The following is a 25,286-nucleotide window of genomic DNA, read 5'->3' as shown; positions in this document are numbered from 1 at the left end:
TGTAACTCCCTTCCACATTCTTGTTTTTCCAACTGTACTGACATGCAGAAGTTCAAGTGTAATGCGAATAGATATCTTGCTGCTCAACTCCCTACATAGTATCCCTGCAACTTATGTCCCCAATAGTAACCTCCTACATCAAAGTGGCACTGTGCTTTGTTTAGGGTGAAAATAAAAAAAAGATAATGTCTAGTAGTTTCTGAGAAAACTTCTAGATTAAATGTGGTATTGTGGTGATTAATCCATAATCCCTAACTGTGCATTGGACGGATACAATAATGATTAGTTCGATTCACATTATCATTACACAATTCCTATACAAAATTTCAGCTAGATCGGACCAGTAGTTTCCGAAAAAAGTGGAATAGACAAAGAGAACTATAATATAGATAATGAGCCATATAAAAATTGATATTGACAGACTAAAATAAACTTATAAACATAAAAAACACAGATATCCAACTTATTTTCAAGATTTTTCCTATTAAAGTAAAAAAACAGAAGAAAAAAGAATTTTTTTTTCAAACTGATTAATTATTTATTGGTGTTTTTGTTCAAGCGATCCACCTCACAAATTGCCATTGTCTTATTTGGCTTTTGTGTCATCCGTCAATGCCTTTCATAGAATTAGTCGATTAATTTGAGTGACATCCAATTATGTCAGTTCAGCCAATATGATGGATGAGTTCGCCGTCGGGTATTTTCATGCATAACAATTAATACAAGAGTTTCTTCTCTTGTGAAACGAAATCGCCTCCACTTTCAGATTGAATCAGGTCCAAATTTAGAAGCAAGGTCCAGTTAAAACCTTAGATAATCTAGTTTAAGTGATACATCTCTTAAAGAGTCTGTATTTCGAAACATGGTCCAGATCTCCAACATCTTAATCAGTAATATTTGTAGATAAAGTGTTTCTTTTTTAATATTACACCAGTTTTTCTTATTCTTCTAAGTATATCTGCTGATGAACCGGTCATATCTGGTATCTTTAACTCTCTGTGTTGAGTTCCCTGTGTCTTTGTGAATCATAAGGTACAAATAATAACGTATAGTGTCCATTAAAAATATATATGCTCTTGCACGAGTAATTAGTCAGTCTTTTTATACATCCTAGAACACTGAATTACACTATATATATATATATATATATATATATATATATATATATATATATATATATATATATATATAAATATATATATATATATATATATATCGTGATTCCTGAAAGGATGAAACACTAGTGCCTGTAAATATTAAAATAATTATAGTAATAATTATGTCTAACCCTTTAAGAACTGGCTTCTTATCGCTGAGCATTTTCTGTGGAAATGAAAAAAGTCGGTCACTTAGCCCACGTTCCGAGATCGTGATATTAAAATCACTTTACCACTCTATTATTCTGGCTCTTTCTTCTCTTCTGCTGACAAGCATTTAGCTTCGAAATGCCATGGCTTAAACATGTTGATTACAGTATAAGGATCAAATCACATAAAGTGTAGATGTCCCGCCAAAATAAATTCGTGATACGCCGATAAGAAAGTAATGTGACGCCAATACAGACACACACGTAACTAATATAGGTTGTAACGGAATGTAATGGCGGGAGGGAGACACATACATAGGAGGTAGTTAGTGTATTTGGCACAGGACGCTGATGAATAAAAGCTCCCAAACTAAGAGGAAACCTGAGCGCTGGATCGCCTTGGTAAAAGAAAAGCACTTACAATGAACACATCAATTTCGCTTCTTCTCACTCTGGACAATCATATAATGCGGAATAATGAAATTAGACACGACGGCCATCGTACATCGCTCAGAATAACGCATAAATGTACAAATCCAATCTACAAACGTCACTCGGGACAAAACTGAGTAAAAATTATGTCCGTATTATATGGATCCTTTGGATTACTCATTTCTCATTTCGAGTGTCATTTTCACAACGTTTTGTTCGATGTAACCTCCAAACTTCTTGTTGAACTCAGAAATCTTGCTCTCGAACTCGGGAATCTGTACGAAAACTTCGAACAGAAAGTTTTATTTAATTCATAGGAATAGTTCTCGTTGTGCTAGCAATGATCGGGTTGAAGTTCTAAGTAATTCGCAATTGTTGGTTGGTTTTGTTTTATGGCATATCAACCCTTTTTAATTTATTTAATGCTGAATCCAGTGATTTAGAAGAACAATATTTTAATAGAATATATATATCTTCTCAAATTCACTTATGATGTTCGGCTTTATAAGGTGTTAATTTTGTACAAAATCGTACGGACTGTTCCTTCTTTAATTGGATTTTTCGATTATCGATCTTCGATATTTATCAGCAGCATTCCATTACAAAACCTATCTCAGAACCCCCCCCCAAATACAAAGTATATCCGTTTGAACTTGCATAAAAATCGATATAACCGTTTTTGAGTCCATAGTGAACGAATTCACACACACACACACAGACAAAGTACTTTTTATATATAAGTAAATTATTAAATATCATTAAATGAAGAATCATTTCGAAATACAATTTGAGTTTCGTTTTTCGATGAACACGACATCAAATCAAATTCTGCGTCCATTTTATTTTGATTTAGCTTATCCACATAATGTTATCACATTTTAAGTGTGGTTTTTCTCAATTTACCATGCATAATACTAAATGGATTTTAAATAGATATGATTCCTCATTTAGCAATATATAAGAAAAAAAAAAACAATATAAAAACACTGTTAATGCAAATACGGAATTTCTATAAAGTTCTTCGCTGGCCGTGACTTTTAATATTTCCGTTCTATGGATGTCTAACATGAATGCAGATGCAGACTCAACAATATTATTGTGACACCTTTATTCAAACTGAAATATACTTATATAACTACGTTAATGTAGTTTTAGAATATATCTGGTTATGTCAATTTCGATTACATGGACCTCCGGTATAAACAAAAACCCCACTATATTATTGTGCCATTTTCGGACAGAACAGATGCTACATTTTGATTCTAGCCAGAAGATTAAGAAAGTGTATTTTAGTTCGCGGTTCACATTTGGCACAACAGCGACACCAGGAATGTGTCAAGTCCGAATCTAGTGCGTTCACTTTTGGATATTGGCAACCTTAACGTAGTCTCTCCTGAAAATACGCAATGCCTTGTTTTTCTAGAAAGAATTCTAATCAAGAAGATATCAGGAAAACGAATGCCAAAAATAATAATCTGATTCATACGAAATAAATGGAGTAATAATGCTCAACAATGAGAGAGAGATCAGAGGAAATTTTTTAAATGATATTTTTTGCATGACACGTTTGGATATCGGACAGTCCTATAAAAAAAATGAATGGTGATAACGTACGAACCTGAAATTTATCGTATAGCTGCCAACAATGTTTTCTGGATTTATTGCCAGTTCAGCTGAGAAATCTGTCTTCTTTCAATGACAAAATTCTTTTATTGACGGAATTAACATTGGTTTTCAACTTGAATTCGTTTGCTTATTTCTGTCAAATTTGTAAGCGTCAATCTTCGGAAATAAACATTAACTTAGAGCATGTTTGGATTCGTTCCAACCAAAAAGAATCGGACTCCAAGCAGGAGAACAAGGTCTGCATAGAATCCAGATGTCTTTTATCTGATATTCCCACCATTTTTTTTTTTGTTGTTGTTGGTTTAGAAGCGATTTGCATATTTATAAGCACTGTTCAATTCAATCTGAAAGCATGCAATATATGTGTACACACAAGCACATCACTTACTGTAGTAGGCTTGCACCGATAGCATAATGGTAAGACATCTGTTATCCAAACAAATAGTAAACATCTGTCTTACACGAAATGTGAATTATTGTTTCAGAATTTTTGAGATGAGGATTAATAGTTTGGATTATTTCGATATTTTGGATTGTTGATTTCATCTTGAATGTTATTTTCATGTTTCAGTCGATGTAACTTCCGTCCTTCTTCAGGTGTGTCTTATTGAACTTGGGAATCTTACTGTCGAACTCGGGAATCTTTCTATCAAAATCGGAAATTTGCACGGAATCCTTTATTTAATCCATGGGGAGAGCATGCTCTTGTTTCGTCAGCCATGACTGGGTAGAAGTCCTAAATAATTCACAATTGCATTTTGAGTGTCACCTACACTGAGGACTGAACCTTCAATTCTCGGTAGAATCTAACTTTTTAATTGAATTTTGCCCAGTACATTATCCACTATACCATGGGTCCTTGCAGACAATATACACCTGAAGAAGGTCGGAGGTTACCAAAACGTTGTGAAATCAATATTTCCTAATGTCTGCGTGAACATTTAGAGACAGAGTGACTCTCTCTATCCATTGAAGTTACACGTTGTGTTCGTACATACTGTAAACACATACGTGAATTAGATAGCAAAATAATAAGAATTTTTCTTCTATATTATCCAAAAAAATAATATAGAACTAAAGAAACTTATTTTTAGTTATGCAAGATTTTCCCAACAGATGTGGGTCAGTTCATCAGGTTCCGAATGAAATTAAATTCGAAACAAATATTGGCCGTCGTTGCGATCAAATATATCTTAAATGATAAAATGCGAAAGTTTTTGTTTCATTCATCAGTCTTATTTTTATTTACGTGTTCCCCAAAATGTTAGGCACAAAGTCAAGTGTGGGTTTGATGAAAGTGTTTCTGTGGAATGAACTGGATTTAAACTAGGCATGCCCGAGTTTTTAGTTCGTGTCGCTAACCACTTAGCCATCGTGATCCCCCATTCATCACTCTAATATTACCATCAAAACATGTCACTGCTATTTAAACACAGCATAATATTTTGAAAATATAATACAAACTAAAGATCCAAAGACATCGATTAGAATGCCTGAACTGCATAATTGTTTTTCAAACAGTTCATAATAAATGTTTTGTGGTATTTATTTTTAATTTTATTGTTCTATTCTTTCTCTAAATATGCAATAGTTTTGTTGATAGGCATAGAAATTAAAGTGATTAAATGAAAATAAGGGTACATTTTTAAATACCATTTTTTAAAAGTAAACTAACATTTATCGCTCGAAAGAAACACTCCTATTTTGAATTATTTAGCCGGATTCATGGCCCATAAATGTTTTGTTGTATATTTTGTTGCTTGAGTTGTTACTTTGTTTTTTTAATCGGCATGATTGTATATTGAACACAAATTGGCGCTGCCTAAGCGTCAGTCATAAATATATTGAGAGAGATGCTGACAAAGCATCGAACATATAATCGTGTCTCCGAAAATACTTTTAAAAGATGTCTAAATACACCAGCTGAAGACAAGAACGGTACTTAATCTTACAAGAAGAATCCAGGGGACTTGGGATTTTTTTTCAGCAGGTTAAATAATAAATTGGCAAAATAAAGTTGACCGTGTCTTATCATTGCAACTAGCACTCAGCCATTTTTATTCGAGCTAAATTTATAATAACGTTTCTGAATTTTTGAGATGAGGATTGGTTATTTATATTATTATTAATCGGACTACTCTTCTCATCTTGAGTGTGATTTTCACAACGTTTCGGTCGACATAACCTCCAAACTTCTTCAGGTGTATCTTGTCGAACTCGGAAATGTTTCTGTCCAACTCAGGAATTTGGACAGAATTTCTCGCGGAACCCCTTATTTACTTCACGGGGGTTACATGCTCTTGTTCCGTCAGCCATGACAGGATAGAGGCCCTAAGTAATTCGCAAATGTATATTTCGGTCGCCCACACTGAGGATTGAACCTTCAACCTTCAGGAGAATATCACTTTTACAATTGATTTTTCCCAGTACTCTAACCACTGCGCGAAATTCCCCAGTTCGACAGAAACATTCCCAAGTTTGACAAGATACACCTGAAGAAGGTCGGAGGTTATATCGACCGAAACGTTGTGAAAATCACACTCAAGATGAGAACAGTAGTCCGATGAATAATGATACACATAAATTTATAATATTTGTAAAACAAAAGGAAAGTATAAAAAAGCTCTCTGTCTCTCTCTCGTTTTTATTCTCTCTCTCTCTTTATCATTCATCCTCTTATTCTATCTCTACCTTCTTTCTCTCACTCTCTCATATACACACACACGCACTACCTTCAGTTTTTCTCTCTCTGTCTCTACTTTCTCCCCCCCCCCTTCCTCATTAGAAACACTTCAATAAATTAACAAATTGGGGAAAAATTTGTTCTGGTACAGGTCTTCGAGCTTATATCAGAAGTAGAACATAGTTCTGTTCAGTCCTCGGAGGTTATCCTTCTGGGTATTACCTCCTCTATAAGAATGGAGGATTTGTTTTATGCTGGTCGCCTGAGGCGCTCCTACCAGGAATTATCGACAAGTCCAATCACGGCTAATTTTTCACCTTTCTAGAGTGCACCCTTTTTGAAGAAGCTGTATTCCCCATTATGAACTGATATCAATTCTAATTTTGCTGTAATCGGAGGAGACGGATAAGTAGACTTTTACTTAAAGGATATTTAACCAGCGAAGGGGAAGGGTAGTTTTTTGGTGCTAATGCACTTACTGATCCGCACTATTTTTTAATCGTATTTCCAAGTTTAATTAAAGTTTTATGATAGGTTATTTTTATTCAATTATAAGGTTAAAGTACAGAATAGGTACAAAACACCCTCCCCTCCCCATGTTAAGAATGGCTTTTTGGATAATAACGTTATTATTTCAGCACGAATCAATAAGTGTACTAGTGCCGTTTTTTATGTAAAGTTACTACTTGTCAAGGCCAAAAGCCACCCGAGGATAAGGAATGATGAGAGTCAGTCGAAAGATGAGGAACAATTAATGGAATTAATTAAATTTGATTACTTATAAGACGAGTGTTTATTAACATTAGATTTGAAGACGACTGGAAGCAGTTCCACGATAACGTGGGACACAGACTGAACGCTCTATCCATGGAAATTCTTTCTGATGATGAGCACATGATTTGCTGGCTTTGTTTTACGACATATCAACCATTTTTGGATTATTTTATACTGAGTAATTTTGGAAAAAGTTTTTACGCTTCAAGTTCTTTATGTTTTCAAATATTTATTCATGGCGTTTGGTTTGGGTGTTTTGCTTTATAGCATATCAATCCTGTTCGGGTTATTTAATATCGATTTTTTTTGGAAAAAGTTTTTATGCTTTAACTTTTTTATATCTTCAAATATCTATTCATGGCGTTTGCTCTGCTTTTTTATATAAGAAAAATTGTTTTTATTTTTAGGCTTTGCAGAACATGATTGAGTTTTGCAAAAAGAAAAGAAAAAATAATAACATCAATGTTTGGTGCATTTCAGACAGACTGATCTGGTACCACCAAGAAAAGAACATGGAAGAAGAAAGGAAAGTTCTTTGCAACTGTGATAGACGAGTTCTTGCTGTAAATATTTTACTAGGAGGGGCCAGAGATTGGAGCTCAGTCAAGTATCTTATGTGGAAACAGCGATAAAATAGAGAGAGACTAGCATCGTCTTTTCTGTGATGAAAGGGCTGTATAAAAAAGAACATTCTCCCACTAGATTGCTAAGTCAATTTTGTACTCGGTCATGGTCAAATCAAAAATGACGGAAAAATTGGTGGACGAATCACAAACCTTATTGCAAGTGAAACTTTTCAAAAGAACTAACATGTCAGATCAGTGAGACAGACTGAGAAAAGTACAATGTTGACGACAGATCAAAGCCAGAAGCCGAAAAGATTGAAAAGAATTATTTTACAAATTTAACCTCCGCGCAAGAACAAAAACTCACAGAAAAAAACAAATCAAGACTTAGCGTCGGTCAGATTCCTCAACATATCTTTTCTATGTGTATTGAATTTTTGGACTGTTATCCTCATCTTTATAGTTGTTGTTTCATCACGTTTCGGCCAACTCATCCTCTGGCCTTCTTCAGGGGCAAGTGGCGCAGTCGATAAAGGTGATGAGTCTCTACTGCTCTAGGCAAGAATTGTCTGAAGATAGCGGTTTCAATCCTAATCAAAGCAGGCCAGAGGATGAGTTGGTCAAAACGTGGCGAGACAACAACTATGGAAGGAAGAAATCACTGGGGATAAAGTTACGAGACTCAGCATTCCTATCCCATCACGGTTAATCACCTGAAGAAGGCCAGCGGATGAGTTGGCCAAAACATGGTGAAAAAAAAAGAAAAAAAAAGGGGCTGCTTCAGTCTTTAACCGACAATGGATACCCACGAAGGGGTGCCTGCACATAAAAGTTTTGGGGCAGGAGGTGTGCAATCTCCAACCACACCTCTCCTGAGTCGACATTGTTAAATACCAGTGGCAAGTGAAGTGTGTATACAAGACGACTGGAAACAAATGCCGAGATAAGCGGAGAGCACATACAGCGCCTAGAATTCCCAAATGGTCACCCATCTGGTACTAACCAGGCTCAACGTTGCTTAACTTCAGTGATCTGATGAGAACCAGTGTGTCAACGTGATTATACCGTATACAAATATGGCCAAAGAACAACAACAATGAAGATGAGGAAAACAGTACGCAAATAAATTAATACACAAATTCTGAAGACTTATCTGAAAGGATCCAAAAATAATTTTTTAAATAATTTATAATGTCTTTTCTCTTCAACAAGAACAACACAACTTCTATTAGTTTTGTTACTCATCTGTGTTCCAATAAATATTGTTACTCATCTGTGTTCCAATAAATATTGTTATTCATCTGTGTTCCAATAAATATTGTTACTCATCTGTGTTCCAATAAATATTGTTATTGTTCAAGACGAGTTCATCTTGTTTCTGTGTCGCCAAAAAAAAAGCAATCTCCTACCCAGGTTCCTGATATAGCTGAATCGGCATCAAAGTTTCACAGATCTTCAAACACAACTCGGAGCGATTTACAGACACGCTAGTAGAAACGCATGTAAACCTTGTGAGCTTGGGCTATGTTTAGTGCCAAGTCATCCAGAATACCACACTGAGTGACTCCCCCGGGCGAAAATAGTATAGGGATATCAAATTGCATTCCTATGATGCACCCACACGGCGTTCACTGCATCTTCTTCAACGTGCATACAACTAGTACGCATGATGCAAATGTCACAGCATCTGTGCCACTAGTGTATATGCAAGCAGATTGAACCAAAGTGATGAAGCCGTTTTAAGGCGAGTTTGATAAATATCTCAAGGCCAATATCTATTTCCATTTGAATCGAGTTTGAAAGGTGGAAGATTCGAATTTATGGCATTGTCTAATGACAAGACGACTCTCCGGACGGACAAGAGAGACGTGAGTTAAATACTTAAGTAGATGACATTAATCCAACAATTGAAGAAGGAGAATCCCAAACGGCCAACAGAGATGCAACCGTCTCACCAATATTCTCAGCATAGAAACATGTTTATTTTTCATAATAAAATATCTTTAATGCAGTTTATGGCAATTTCCGCATTGGGGGGCGGCGGAGGGTATGAAGTGGGGTGTGTCAGTAAACTGTTTATTATTTGATGTGTTTTGTAAAGATCCTGGGTATAGGCGTACTTCACTCGATAGATAATAGGTAATCATCTTTAGGGATAATTGCGTAAGGATTCTATTGTGAAGCAAGGATTGCTCAATTATCAACTACGTTTCTCTTGAATCAGAATAGCTTAAGTCCATTGGCAAGGAGTCCAAAACAGCTAACTGTACTAACCGGATAAACAGAGAGATTATATACAACACCTGGTGTTCCTAAATAGTCACTCATTTAGTGCAGACTAGTTTATTTTCAGTAATTTAAAGGTAACTAGTGTGTCAACGTGATTACGCCATTCTCTTAGTTTTCAAGAGACCCTCAGAATGTTCATAGTAATCTTCTGTTTAATAAGAATGTCTAGTCATTATTAATTTTGGAATATATATTCCCGGAAACATGTTGAGTAACATGTGCACAATATTTTTTGTAAATCTTACTATTTTTTTCTTTTCTTTTTTTTTTTTTTTTTTTTTACAAAGGAGTTACAACTTATCAAGGCCCAGATGCCACTTGAGGATAAAGGTTAATGAGTGTACGGCAGTCAATAAGACAATATCGTAGCAATCGTTAGTAGTGGAAATTGTTTACGTTGGACTTGGAAAGCAGGGAAACGGAAGAGAGTTCCACAGGCGTGCAGGTCTAAGAAGCTTTGTTCATGGAATCTACGTTTAGGTTTAGGTACAGATAAAGAGTGGAGGAAATTATTGATAGTGGTTTCAGTTATACGAGTGTTTCTTGTGAAAGTTTGACAAAAAGGGGCGACCATAGATTAGAACTCAGGTAAGCACCTGCCATGAAAATAAGGATAGAGCGGGTGCGCCCATTAAAACACGCACCCTCTCTGCAAAAACTTATTTTAAAATACAAAAATTCAATAGATAAAAAAAATTGTTCTACTTCAAATTTCGATTCATCTATATGTCTATATATATATATATATATATATATATAAGTGAGAATGCATGTGAGTGTGTGAAGACACCCCGCAACCTATATACTCAATGAATTTGTGATCTACGGACTTGAAATTTGGTATATATATATACGTTATTCAGACATGTGGAAAACTTTTTACTCATAGTAGCTTGTCATCCGGACAAAGGGGCTTCTAAGGAGGCAAAATTAAAAAATTGGTTTGTGGGAGTCGTCGAATGTTTTTCTGTTTACTGTTTCATGATTGCGCATGCGTGAATAGTTAAAATTACAGATTCCTTATGTTAAGTATAAGTCGGTTTGAAAACACGTTTTTAAAGAGCGTGTCATGTTGGCTAAATGGTTATCCTACTTGATTCATTGTCTTTAGGTTTTTTGTTTCGATCTCAGCTCGAGTATTTTTCTTATTTACAGAAAGTGAAATGTTTAGAAAAAAAAAAAAGATAATACTCGCATGAACGTGTTTCAGTTTCTTTCCGTTCTTGTGTCTTCATTTTTGTAAGGAGATTAACGTTACGTTTAGTATTTAGTATTTCTGCTTTAATTAAAATATAATATTTATGCGTTCTTTACGACCGGGCAACACTGGGCGGCCTGTTAGTATCAATATATTTTTAAAAGGTGCTCGCGTGAACATCAAGAATATGTATGTAAAATAACGTGAGTAGATTATTTCATTTTTTTTTTAAAGTTTAGAGTGTAGCAACGGAACTGTATCACACCCCGCTTCCCTAGGAAAGAAAAGAAAGAATTAAAACTAATCCTATATTTTGACCAGTCCTGAGACGGGTATTAATTTAATATTGCTGAATAATTGAGAATGAATTACACTTGTCTTGATGCTTTGTTTGAACTTCTGACATGGTGTGTATATCCTGTGCTGATGAAGAGACGTGATGTCAGTAAAAAAATCCATATCGTCTCAGAAATGATCGTACACTAAACTGTTGTTTATTGTTGAATTCTTGAAACGTATGTAAATAAATATGATATTAATTTGTCTACCGCGAATGTCTGATCTCTCCTCTCTCTCTATCCCTCATTATATATATATATATATATATATATATATATATATATATATATATATATATATATATATATATATATACACACACTCGCTTATTCTCTAACATCTGGTATAAATGCTTAATGGCAAAAATTATAGAACCGTACACATCTAATGCTCGGAAGAAAGCTGTGCAGTAAAAAGTTCAGATAAATATAATTTATAGAACTTATGCACAGAATTACTCGTTTTTTTTTTTTCTCATGAATAATGTGTCGCTATATTTCAGATTATGGCGAAACGCTCAGTCAATGCAGCAGACGACAATTAATAAATTGGAATAAAATTTTAGTTTTCAGCATATAAAAATGTAAATTATTAAAAATAAATCAATTTAGTAAAACCATTACGATGAATCTAACGGGTTTTTAGATTATGTTAAAGTCGCCAAAAAAAAAAAAAAAAAAAAAGAAAAAGTTCTTTCATTTTGCCAAAATGGAAATTAATTGGAAGCAATATGAAATGTTGAATACGTGCAAGAAATGCGATTAAAAAAAAAGTGTCGTGAGTGACAAATTCGCTTGGAGGTGCACGGATGACCAATTGGACCCTCTTGTGCCATGCGACTTTTTTTTCTAAGTTGAGTCTTCAGATTGGAAAAATAATGAAGATTATATGTGGTTCCACAATATTGCAATTGTTTGAACTTTACAATGAGATTGTGCATCAGTCTGCAACACATCGTAACCGATCGGAAAAAATTTCTGGGAAAAATTTGCAAAGCGGACTTCCTTAGGAATCCTCGACAAAAAATGAAAAAATCTCGCAACAAAATATAAATAAATAAAAAATAAAGGCCTATCCTCTAACAAAAACTTTTTTCATAAAAATAAATTTTTGTATCCCCCAAAACTCCTCAAAATAGTAAAAATTCTTACAAAAAAGCCCCCCCACTCCCCCGCCCAACAAAACAAAAAAAAAATGTTTTCTTTTGTTGCTGTACATTATTTAAAAAAAAAAATATTATTCATGAAAATGATCATTTTATTTATTTTTATTTAATTGCATTTCCATTTTCCTCATTGAAATTACTATATTAAAAAAAAATATTTATGAAAATGATCATTTTATTTATTTTTATTTAATTGCATTTCCATTTTCCTCATTGAAATTACTATATTAAAAAAAAAATATTCATGAAAATGATCATTTTATTTATTTTTATTTAATTGCATTTCCATTTCCTCATTGAAATTACTATATGATAAATGTTTTCGTTTTTGATAGCATTTTATAACATAATCAGCGCTTAGCATATTCCGGCCATTTACGTAAGCTGATGGAATGTACTGGCGCAACATTCACGAACAAACGGGTCATTCTCTGCAAAAGATAAATACAATTTATCCTTTTTACACATGTGCGTGCGTGTATGTGCATTGATACGTCTGTGTGTGCGTGTGTGCATGTGTGTGTTTATGTGTGTCTGTGCATGTGTGTTTACGTGTGTGCGTATGTGTGTGTGTATGTGCGTGTGTGTATGTGTTTTGTAAAGGGGAATTAAGATGCTTGTGCAATTTATTCCACTTGGATATCCTATTCTTACAACCAGCGAATTACAGTTAAGATGGTCTGAGAAGGAATTAATTTGTCGTTTGCCATTGTTTTGTAGACAAAAGAGAAAATCAGTTCTGACAATCGCAGACTGAAAAACATGGGGTTTGATTAACGCTTGAAGACACAGGGAAAACATCTGCTCCTTGAAATTGATCTTTCATCAATTTATATTCTCTTAAGATTGCCCAGAACCAATCAATAACGACAATCCTCTTCCTCTGGTTGTCGGAAGGAAGGAGGAGATAATTCCTGACATTAATAGCTGCTTCCATGCCTTCGGTTTTGAAGATATAGAAAACAACATCCATATAGTATTCGAATGATAATAATCCAGGAGTTTGCTATTTGTTCCAGCACTCAAATTTTGGATGGTAGACGCTTAGAAATGAAACAGCATTCTCGCAAGAAATCCTGATGAATGAAGAAATGTTTAAGATTAAATGAACATCCACGTGGTACCAATTGGGCATAATCACGAAGACATACCGGTTCCCATCAGATCATTGAAGTTAAGCAATGCTGATCCTGGTCAGTATCAGATGAGCGACTATTTGTGAAGACCAGGTGTTGTATATAGGAGGACGTCGATGACAGCTTGCAATAAGTGCAAAAACTTAATGCTCTCATTTCCCCTGGTCGGGATATACAAGCGACTGGGGATTTGATATTCCCATGGAACTTCCTCCTTTGGGGGAAGCCGGTTCAGCCTGCATAAGGCGAGTGCCACTTTGGTATGGGTTGGGATCAGTACATGTCACTACAGAGTCACAATCTTCCCTGCTAAGTGATGTGTTATCTTATCCAATATTCTTAAACATATTTTAGAGCTCAAAAGAAGTCTGTGTTGTCATACACTGAATGTAAATGCCTCCAATGCATCCTACTAGTGACAAAATCCCACCCCTTTACTGGGAAAATCAAGAGATGCCAAAGGATTTTCCAATAATAATAATAATAATAATAGCTTCCTTATTCAAGATCGCAGGCAATGTCTGTTCGCCCTGCGATTCTTTAAGATTTCTTTATTGGTGATATCAGAGAATTAACATCTCTTGCAAGATATAATTATTATTTCTCTCCAAGAAAAACGAGGGATTATTGCAAAATAAATTCAAGAGGCCAGCAACGAATATTCTCCTCGTTCCTAGGCTTAAATTGCCGCCCATTTTAAAGCCATTAATTTGTCCTCGTCTAATTCGATGCCATCTGATCCATTTTCAACCGAACAATGTCTGAAAATAAAACCATTAGTTCGAGATAATAAACAAATGAGAAGCCCCATTATTTTGACAGTTCGATTTGGATAAATGCAATTCAATGTGATAAACTGGAATATATATATATATATATATATATATATATATATATACAGGAATAAAAATTGTTTATATACGCACACACATACACATTTACATGGTAACTTCCTTCAGTCTTAACAGACTATGGATACCTACTGTAAGGGTTCCTGCATGTGGAATTTTTGTGGGAAGAGTTGCGCAATCTCCAACCGCACCTCTCATGAGTCAATGCTGTTAAATGCCAGTGACAAGTGAAGGTTCAAGACGATTGGAAACAATGCTGAAATAAGTGGAGAGGACACACAGTGCATAGAATTCCCAAATGGTCACCCATTTGATACCAGACAGGATCAATATTGCTTAACTTCGGTGATCTGACGGAAACCGATGTGATCGTGATTATGCCATACATACACTTACATACAGTGCCGGCAAAAAGAAAGTCCGCACTTGTCATTTTTTAATGTAACTGTTTAAACAACCTATATCTCATTTGATTCACCTTTTATTCCTCTATTTTACCTGTTCATATTTTACTTTTAATTGAAATATTCTAGTATTCAGCTCAATTTAAAAAAAATAACTTCAAATTGAGGAGGCAAAAAGAAAGTCCGCAGCAACAAATTTGCTTAAAACTAGCTTAAATTATCGCCCGTAAATCAGCTTAAAATATCCACCAACAGGCAACAAAGCATTTCTAATCGTAATTGTTGTTGTTTCAGGTTATACAACGTAACATTTAGTCCGTATGCCACGACTTTCTCTTAGTGATCGTCAGGAGCTCATTAATCTCCACCTTTCTGGTTTATCCAATCGAGAAATCAGCCACAGATTGAAATGTGATGAGAAAACGGTATAAAAAACTGAGAAAAAGCACCAAAACAACGACAGTGTTCGTGATGCCCTAAATCTGGTCGACCTAGAGTTACTTCTAACAGGGAAGACAATGCTATCAAGATCCACAGCCTAAGAAACAGATTTGAAACGGCTCCCCAAATCCAACAACTGTGCAATCTTGTTAAAAAGTGCTCCTTTTCTACTGTCAATAACAGATGAAAGGAATTTAATTTGTGAGGATATGTTGCAAGACACAAGCCAATGACTTCTGTAAGGAACAGAAAGCGCCATCTGCACTTCATCAGATGCAATGAAGATCATGACTCTTCATATTGGTCAAAAGTGCATTTTAGTGACGAAAGCAAGTTTAATAGGCTAGGCAGTGATGGTAGGCAGTACGTTCGTTGAAGGAAAGACAAAGAATTTAATCTTAGGTGCTCAGTTTCAACACTGGATAATCCCATTTTCATGCAAGATAATGCTCCCATTCACACAGCTGGCAATGTCAAGAGGTTCCTGGAAGAGCATGATATTCCGTGTTTGGATTGGCCTGCACAATCTCCAGACCTCAATCCTATCGAAAACCTATGGCATTACATCAAGCAACAGCTACGCAATGATAAAATTTCAAATTTTGAAGAACTTTGGACAAAAATTAAAGAAAAGTGGGATGCCCTTTCCCCGGTGTATTGCTGCAGTCTAATTCAAGGAATTCCCAAAAGATTGCATGCTGTCAAACTGCAGAAGGGCTATGCTACCAAATATTAACTAGTTCATTGTGTTCCTGTTGTATTTGTGTTGCATGAATGCCCTAAAGTTACATTTAAATAACAATTTTCCATTGTGCGGACTTTCTTTTTGCCTCGTCAATTGGAAGTTATTTTTTTTTGATTGATGTGAACACTAGAATATGCCAATTAAAAGTCAAATCTGAACAGGTAAAATTATAGAAGAATAAAAGGCCAATCAAATGAAGTATAGGTTGTTTAAACAGTTACATTAAATTTAGCTTAAATTTGCAGTTTAAAAAAAAATTACAAGTGTAGACTTTCTTTTTGCCGCCTGTGTACTAGTTATAATTCCTTTATGCCAAAAGATGGAATGAATTCACATTCATTGATATTTATTTTTAAAAAAATTTTATTCACCTTAATTTTCATTATATCACGTCTACTACGTGATTCATTGGATAGCGAGATATATATATATATATATATATATATATATATATTTGTATATTTTGGCAGCAAGTCATTATTCAAGCACGTCTGATTGAACACAACAGAATTATTCTTTGTTCGTAAAAGATTGTTCTTATTTATTTCTTCTACTCATTAAAACGTTCCTGTTACTATTCTCTTTTACGATTCTTTTTTACTTTAGGGCACTTTTAAAGTCTGCGTGTTCTTACATATAGGTTCTTACTTTATATGTGTGTGTGTGTGTGTGTGTTCTATTCTTACACAGTTTCTTGCCTTGAAGGGTCTCGGCATGTATGCGCAAATATATAATGTGTACATACCTGCTTGCCTTGTCCAGCGGATGATATCTTCTTGTCGCTGGCTCCATCTCATGGGGAGTGGTACTTACTGCTGCAGACAGACGCATTGATAACACAAGATGGATTTGAAGCTTCAATTCTTTATTAAAGGCAAGCCTATCATGGACCCTGGTTGCTGCGGAGAGACCCTAATCTCCTGTCTGTTCCATCTGCAGGACAAAACAACTATCACATGTGGTCAGGAGTGATTGTTGCTGTTTTCTCTTTCTTTTTGTTTGAGGCTTGGTGTATTTATAGTTTTTCGGTTTTTTTTTTTTTAGATAGAAAGCACTTGAGAAGAATATGGCTGAAGAACAACTTTTGGGCGCCATAATATACAACATGCCAGCTGAAATCACCGCTCGGCAAATTGTAAAGATATTAAAAAAAAATCGGAAAAAAGAATAACTCTGCTGTGTTTGAATACATGTATATGTAACGTAAACACTGGAATTATTTACAACAACACATTTTTTTGGTGGACATGCGTGTTTGCATAGGTACTTTCTTTCTTAAATAAAACAATTTATCTACCGGATGCGGACTATGGAACATTCACAAAGAGAAAAACTGGACTGGATTTTGTGTCTACGAACAGTGACTCCTTTTAACTGATGAAGTCGCACCGAACTAATTTCATCTGCAAGGATTAACATCCTTTCATCCCTATTAAAAGAAAATGATCCTATGTGTTAGACTGAAATTGATAGCAAAAGCTGGAGAGGATGTTCACGTTTACGAGTGGGGTTCACACAAAGGGAGTAAGCAAGGCTGAGAGTTTATCATGAGTAATTACAAAAAGTTTATCATGAGTAATTACAAAATGTTTATCATGAGTAATTACAAAAAGTTAATTATGAGTAAGTACAAAAAGTTTATCATGAGTAATTACAAAATGTTTATCATGAGTAATTACAAAAAGTTAATTATGAGTAAGTACAAAAAGTTAATTATGAGTAAGTACAAAAAGTTAATTATGAGTAATTACAAAAAGTTTATCATGAGTAATTACAAAAAGTTAATTATGAGTAATTACAAAAGTTTATCATGAGTAATTACCAAAAGTTTATTATGAGTAATTACAAAAAGTTAATTATGAGTAATTACAAAAAGTTAATTATGAGTAATTACAAAAAGTTAATTATGAGTAATTACAAAAAGTTAATTATGAGTAATTACAAAAAGTTAATCATGAGTAATTACAAAAAGTTAATCATGAGTAATTACAAAAAGTTAATCATGAGTAATTACAAAAAGTTAATTATGAGTAATTACAAAAAGTTTATCATGAGTAATTACAAAAAGTTAATTATGAGTAATTACAAAAAGTTTATCATGAGTAATTACAAAAAGTTTATCATGAGTAATTACAAAAAGTTTATCATGAGTAATTACAAAAAGTTAATTATGAGTAATTACAAAAAGTTAATTATGAGTAATTACAAAAAGTTTATCATGAGTAATTACAAAATGTTTATCATGAGTAATTACAAAAAGTTAATTATGAGTAATTACAAAAAGTTAATTATGAGTAATTACAAAAAGTTAATTATGAGTAATTATAAAAAGTTAATTATGAGTAATTACAAAAAGTTAATTATGAGTAATTATAAAAAGTTAATTATGAGTAATTACAAAAAGTTAATCATGAGTAATTATAAAAAGTTAATTATGAGTAATTACAAAAAGTTAATTATGAGTAATTACAAAAAGTTAATTATGAGTAATTACAAAAAGTTAATTATGAGTAATTACAAAAAGTTAATCATGAGTAATTATAAAAAGTTAATTATGAGTAATTACAAAAAGTTAATTATGAGTAATTATAAAAAGTTAATTATGAGTAATTATAAAAAGTTTATTATGAATAATTACAAAAAGTTAATTATGAGTAATTACAAAAAGTTAATTATGAGTAATTACAAAAAGTTAATCATGAGTAATTATAAAAAGTTAATTATGAGTAATTATAAAAAGTTAATTATGAGTAATTACAAAAAGTTAATTATGAGTAATTATAAAAAGTTTATTATGAGTAATTACAAAAAAGTTAATTATGAGTAATTACAAAAAGTTAATTATGAGTAATTACAAAAAGTTAATTATGAGTAATTACAAAAAGTTAATCATGAGTAATTATAAAAAGTTAATTATGAGTAATTACTAAAAATTTATTATGAGTAATTATAAAAAGTTTATTATGAGTCCAAAATTTAATTATGGAAACAGAAATGATCATTATAAAAGGAAAAGCAATTTACCATTATTGAGCATAAAAATTTCGCAAAAAATGAAATATGATAACTTTTAAAAATTTTCATAATATTCTATAAATTTACTAGCCTGGGTGCCCGGCGTTGCCCGGGTGTTTTGAGGTGTGTGTTGAGCAAATAAAAAAAAAAAGTGGTAGTAGGCAGGCAGGCAGGCTCAAACCCGTTTCGCAAAGGAGGAAAATAACGTGAAAATAAAAAAGTATGAGTCTTATAAACAAAACATACATACATTTAAACTGACAGGTGATATTTATATAATAGATATGATCTCTAGAAAGGAATATCGTTGAAATAGCTGTACGGTCTTCTGTTCTGGTAATAAATCTGATATATTGCAGTATGGACAAGTAAGTAGACGTAGTAGTTTGTAAAGTGAGGCGATGTGCCTGTGACGTTTCTCCCAGAATGCCTCTCCAATCACAATATGTAGAAGGAAAGACTCGGATATAGTTATATTTATTACATCATTATATACATCTTATATATAATTTTAAGTTGACCGGATTTTAAAAGCTAAATCAAGATGGCATTTAAACTGATAAATCAATGTTTGATTTTAAGTAGCCATATTTCATGTGTTATTTTTATATCATGTTATTGAAGATAATCTACTTCATTAGAATTCATTTTTGAATTACTTATTCCACTTTGACAGGTGGTAATACGGAGGCATTCTTAACAAATCACCTTAAAAGAAAAATCAAACACCATTTTTGTTAGTAAGAGCGTTATTTTATTTATTTTATTTTATTTTTCTCATGTATAAAAAAAGCAACTTTTTTGGTTTCTAGATATTTAAAAAACTAGAAATATTTACAAAACACATTTGAATGTAATGGATTTCAGGCAACCCTTTGTTTGTTTGTTATAACTAGTAATATATGTCAACGGAGCAATACTAGTTGTGATCAAGGAAAAAATCTATCAAGTATGTGTGTTGCAGAGTGATGATGTATGGAAGTGAAATCTGGCCAATGAGGGTGGAGGATATGCGTTGCATGACAAGAAATGATATAAGAATGATATGATATATGTGTAATGCGAGACTTAAAGACTGACTTAGTTTTTACATTTATTGTGGAACTCTCTTGCACAGCAACTATCATATTAAGAATACGAATGCACACATTCACATGCAACACTTTTCAAAAGATTTTTTCTCTCAATAAAACACTGTTATCTTTCCAACCGCTTTTTATTGTACTTTATTTGTTATTTGATCATCGCGGTTTTTTTTTGGGTTTTTTTTTTTTACGAGTATACATTCCTTGATACTGGTAGTAATGGATGATCGGCCATCGTCATCTTGTGCCCATTGGTAATCAACTTTCGATATCTGTGAATTTTATGACGTCACAATTTCTTTTGTACTTCATTTTAACTTTGAACTACTCGGTAGAAGTGATTTGTGACAAAAGCTGTAAACCACCTTTTTTTTTCTTACAAACATATTTAATATAATTTAAAGGAAAATTGCATGACCGCCTACGAAAGTGTAGTATCTGTTCTGATACATCTGACGTTTTATGTTTTTCTAGAATGGGCTAATTTTTAATTTAGTCAAAATCCAGAGCGCCTTTTTTGGGGCAGAGTCTACTTTCACCAACATAGGAAGATGTGTGCAGAAGAGGAGGCTTTGAAAGATTAGATAAATTCTTGGGTCAGTTGATGTAGAACAGTTGAGGTAGCAGGTCTAGTTCACGGGTGTAAATATGACAGGATGTGATAAAAACTGACTTGAGAGAAAGGGGGACAGATATAGAGATAGGTTGGTTTGGAAGTCAATTTCTAAAAGCCATTCAACAAATGGCAGCATGTAAAAAGCAAATATGGTGACGATTGGTTTTATTCTTATTTAAAATGTTTTATAATTTTTTAATTTAAAAGGCATTTCTATGAAAATATGGTGTTAATAGCGAATGCAAATTAATTCTCCATTTCGATAACAACCGGAAGTGCATCCTTATTTCTTTATTCCACAAAAGACATAATTATTTGTTTACGTCTTTCTTTCACTGCCAATTTAATTAAATGCCGTCCTTTCTTCAGACCATCTTTTCAGATTTGCTTAAAGAATCATTTCCCATGTCAGATTTTTTTCGCAGCTGTAAATATCAAAACAGTCGGCAAATCATTTCGCCAATCTACGAACCTTCTCCACACACACCTCGACGCCCCACCCAAAACCTGTCAAGGAAATCGATTAATAAGCAAAAGATTGATAAACCAATTTATTAACCAGATTTTACAAAAACAAAATAAAGAAAAATGTAATAACTGAAGTAAATGTTTCTGTCTCTGTTTTTTGTTTTGTTTTGTTTTTATTTAAAATATGATTTGTAGATTCGATTAATTTCTTAAAACTCGTGTAATCAAATTTTTGTTGTTTTTCTTCGTTTTTGTGTTTGAAGACACGATAATGAGAAACTTATATAAAATGTCTCGGCCAAATGATTTCTTGCCACTCTGGTTATTGCCTTCGTTTTTAATCAAGAAGAAATTACACACACACACACAGACATATATATATATATATATATATATATATATATATATATATATATATATATATATATATATATATATACAGGATGACCAAAAAAAAAAAAAAAAAAAAAAACGGGCCCCAACTCTAATTAGGCCCCGTTTCTTAGTGTTTTGTGCGAATGAAATGAAACTTTGGCCATAACTAGTTTATTATATTCAAACATCACATCAAAACAGTAGGATCTTTGGCCTTTTTTTCTCCGTTCTACAGCATATGTTCTAGATGGCCTTGGGGTCACCCTGTGTATGATGATTGCAACGTCTTGTCAGACGAGTGCCACTCCCTCAGACACTTAAAGTCCATGAGCCCAAAAATTACTTCCATCGCCACAGTACCATTTTAATAGACAAATGCCTGAGAGAGTATCTATACACAGATGATGTTACAGAGTCTTTGTATGACAGCTAAGTCTCTCGGTTCAAAATGTTGAGATCCAGCAACAAGCAAGAGCAAGAAAGCCAGCAACAAATTAAACTGCAGACCAGTTTGATGTGGGTACTGGTCTCCCGCTTTATGGTATTTTATATCAGAGATTTGCTTCTCCTAGAAAGGTTGCCTTCACCACGGCTTACGGGAGCCCTCTCCACCCCAACACACATATACACACACACAAATATACACGGTGCTAGTTGGCCATTGACCCAGAAAAAGGGTTCATTTGCCCTTTGGAAGGTCTTGTTTTTAATCCTTCAGGGAGACTAGCCACCCTCCTCACCAAACAAGTCTGGCGAGGGAACCAGTTCAGTCGCCGGTGACCCGACCATGAGGCAGGTAATACTGGGTTACATAATACCAGTAGCATATGACATGACGTGACATATATACATATACACACACACACACACACATATACACACACACACACACACATATATATATATATATTAATGTTGGGACGATTACTCAGAATCGAAACAAGCATAATTTTTAGTGTGCGCGAGTTTGCGGCAAAAAGACACCATGTGGTAGAGAGAAGCAAAGGAGGAAGAAAGGGGAAGAGATGTCGAAGGTAAAGTAGGAAGAGAAAGTAAAAAGAAAAAGAAAATAAGAAAAACATCAAAGAAGATAAAGAAGAGGAAAAGGAGAGGATGAAGAAGATAAAAGACAGAAAGAAGAGAAGAAAATGGAAAAATGGAAGGAAGGAAGAAAGAAAGAAAAAATTGTGGTTTCTTTCTTTAATGAACCGTTTTAACCCATTGTTTTCTCTTTGAAAATCTTTCACAATCTGGGAGTGAAGGCGATGTAAATAGGTAGAGGAGGAGGAGGAGGAGGAGGAGGAGGAGGAGGAGGGCAATATTTCTTCTGGACGAAAGCGACATTTGAAATTCCTATCTCTTTCCAAGCAATCAATAAATGGCTCGAATGGCTAGGATGTTTATAATAGGGGATCGTATGAAATCTCGGCAAAGAAAACAACAAATTATTACTTTTAGTGATGATTATGGGATTATGGCCGAGATTGAAGAATTAACTTGTAGATATCACAAGAGCACAACTATAAGATGCCTTTAATAAGTTTCCAGATTCTTTCGTATGAGCACTTTTATTGATAGTACACACATAAAACTCTAGTCCCCTTCGAAGTAATCTCCTCCGGCTGCAATGCACTTGTTCTAGCATTCCAACAATTTCTGGAAGGCCCCAGGGAAGTTTTCTTGTATGAGTGTGTCAGTGACTCTTGTTATAGACTCTCTCATCTCCTCAATTGTCTCATTACAACAGTCTCTCAGGGTTTTCCTTGAGCTTAGGGAATAAGCAGTCACAGACAGCAAGATCTGCACTAAGAGAGGGTGAGGAACTGTCTTGATGCCCATCTTGGTCAAATAATCTGCGATAATGTTGGAGTTGTGGACGGATGCATTCGCACAAATCTTCAGCATCTTCAGTTCCTCATGAATAACTGTGTTACACTTCCCACACTGACATCAAACTGTGCACTTATTGTTTCTATAGACACACGACAGTCTTTATCCATGAAATTCTTTATTTGGTCAATCAATTTTGCTGTTCTGACTTTCTTACTTCTTCCACATCTTTTATCATCCCTCACAGACTACCTGCCTTCCTTGAATGTCTAATGCCACTCAAAATTGATGCTCGATTCATGCAAGATGGCTCAAAAGCAGTCTGAGGTATTCCATACGTCTCTCTGGCAGTTTTTCAAGTTTAAAACAGAATTTTATTGCATATCGTTTTTCTAAATTGTCCTCAAGTCCAGCTGAGACAATCAGGCTTTAGTAGGGTGTATTCCAATTCCTGCTGTAGCTGTTCATTTGAAACTGAAATCATAAAAATTGGTCAGTCATCTCATAAGATGTATAGCAATAATATACTGAATTTTCAAGAGTCTGTGACACATTTTAAATGCCTGTACAAAAAGTCTAGAAACTTATTGAAGGCAAACAGTAATATATATATATATATATATATATATATATATATATATATATATATATAAGTGAAATTGTGTGTATTTCTCTACCAAACTACTCTGTCAATATTCAATCTACAGACTCGAGATTTGACACAAGGGTTATTGAGATTTGGGAAAATCTTTTTAATCTGTTTTCGACCAGAAATTTGGCTGTCAACGATTTGACCTTTGAAAACTCTACGAAACTCGTCTGCCAATTTTGGGTCTAAACACTTGAAATTTTAGATGTAGGTTACTTGGGCATGGATCAAACATTTTAATTTGATTTGAGCCCAGAACAATAAATATTAAGGGTTAAAAATTGGGGTCAAAGTTTAAAACATTTAACCTCTGCGGTCTCTACCAATTTACTCAGCCAATTTTTGGTATAAACATGAAATTTTACATAAAGTGTACTCAGACATAGGTCAAGCTTTTTAATCGGGTTTTGGCAGAAAATTTGGCTGCCAAGTGGTTAAAGTTAGAAAGATTTAACCTTTGCAGTCTCTAGCAAACTATTCAGCCAATTTTGGGTCTAAACATTTGAAATTTTACATAAAGGGTATTCAGACAGGAAGCACGCTGTTTATTCAGTTTTTGGGCGAAAATTTGGCTGCCAAGAGGTCAAAGTTTACAGAGTTGACCTTTGCAGACTCTACGAAACTCCTCCGCCAATTTTGGGTCTAAACACTTTAAATTTTAGATGTAGGTTACCTGGACATGAATCAAACTTTTTGATTATATATATATATATATATATATATATATATATACACACATAAAGGTGTGAACAGTACATAGGGCCCGAGTAAAGCCGGGCTAAACTGCTAGTATATAATAAAAAGAGCAAATTGTGATTTAGGTGGAAGAAAGAGGACTTCAACGTGTGAGAGATTTTCTTCTCCACTTACATGTACGACATCAGTAAGAACAATAGAAAGTGCTGATCGAGTAAAATATAAAAGTTAGATATCAATCGGGAAAAGAATTTTTTAAAACACAGATCAATATGTGTAGTAGGTTACTCAATAAACAGAATTTTTTTATTACTAATAACCCGACATAAATTAAAAGGAATAGAAAAACACTTTACCTACTTGTCACATATTTACGAAAAATCAATATTTTAAAGTTTTACTTTATCCGAAATATTGAATTGAATAAAATAATCCATGGTAACCATTTTGACAATGAAAAGAACTATGTGCATAACCTGAGCAAAAGCGATCAAGGGCCGAAAATGAAGAAGCATTCAGCATTTTACTCAGATCTTACATTTACAAGTAATACGGATTTCATCCTGCAAGATGTACAGATGACATGCTGACTGTAAT

General features: G+C 33.8%; 1 protein-coding gene and 1 pseudogene across 1 annotated transcript in view; both read right to left on the bottom strand.

Annotated features, from left to right (window-relative positions):
- Nucleotides 1-25,286, bottom strand: part of LOC145241299 (uncharacterized) — a 548,760-nt gene that overhangs the window by 85,960 nt on the left and 437,514 nt on the right. The gene's annotated exons all lie outside the window — the stretch shown is intronic.
- LOC145241823 (5S ribosomal RNA) lies at nt 8,343-8,459 on the bottom strand (annotated as a pseudogene).

Source organism: Euprymna scolopes, chromosome 20 (assembly GCF_053919585.1).
Source record: "Euprymna scolopes isolate OS-2025 chromosome 20, ASM5391958v1, whole genome shotgun sequence".
NCBI classification, from domain to species: domain Eukaryota; kingdom Metazoa; phylum Mollusca; class Cephalopoda; order Sepiida; family Sepiolidae; genus Euprymna; species Euprymna scolopes.
This window is presented reverse-complemented; position numbering and strand designations above follow the sequence as displayed.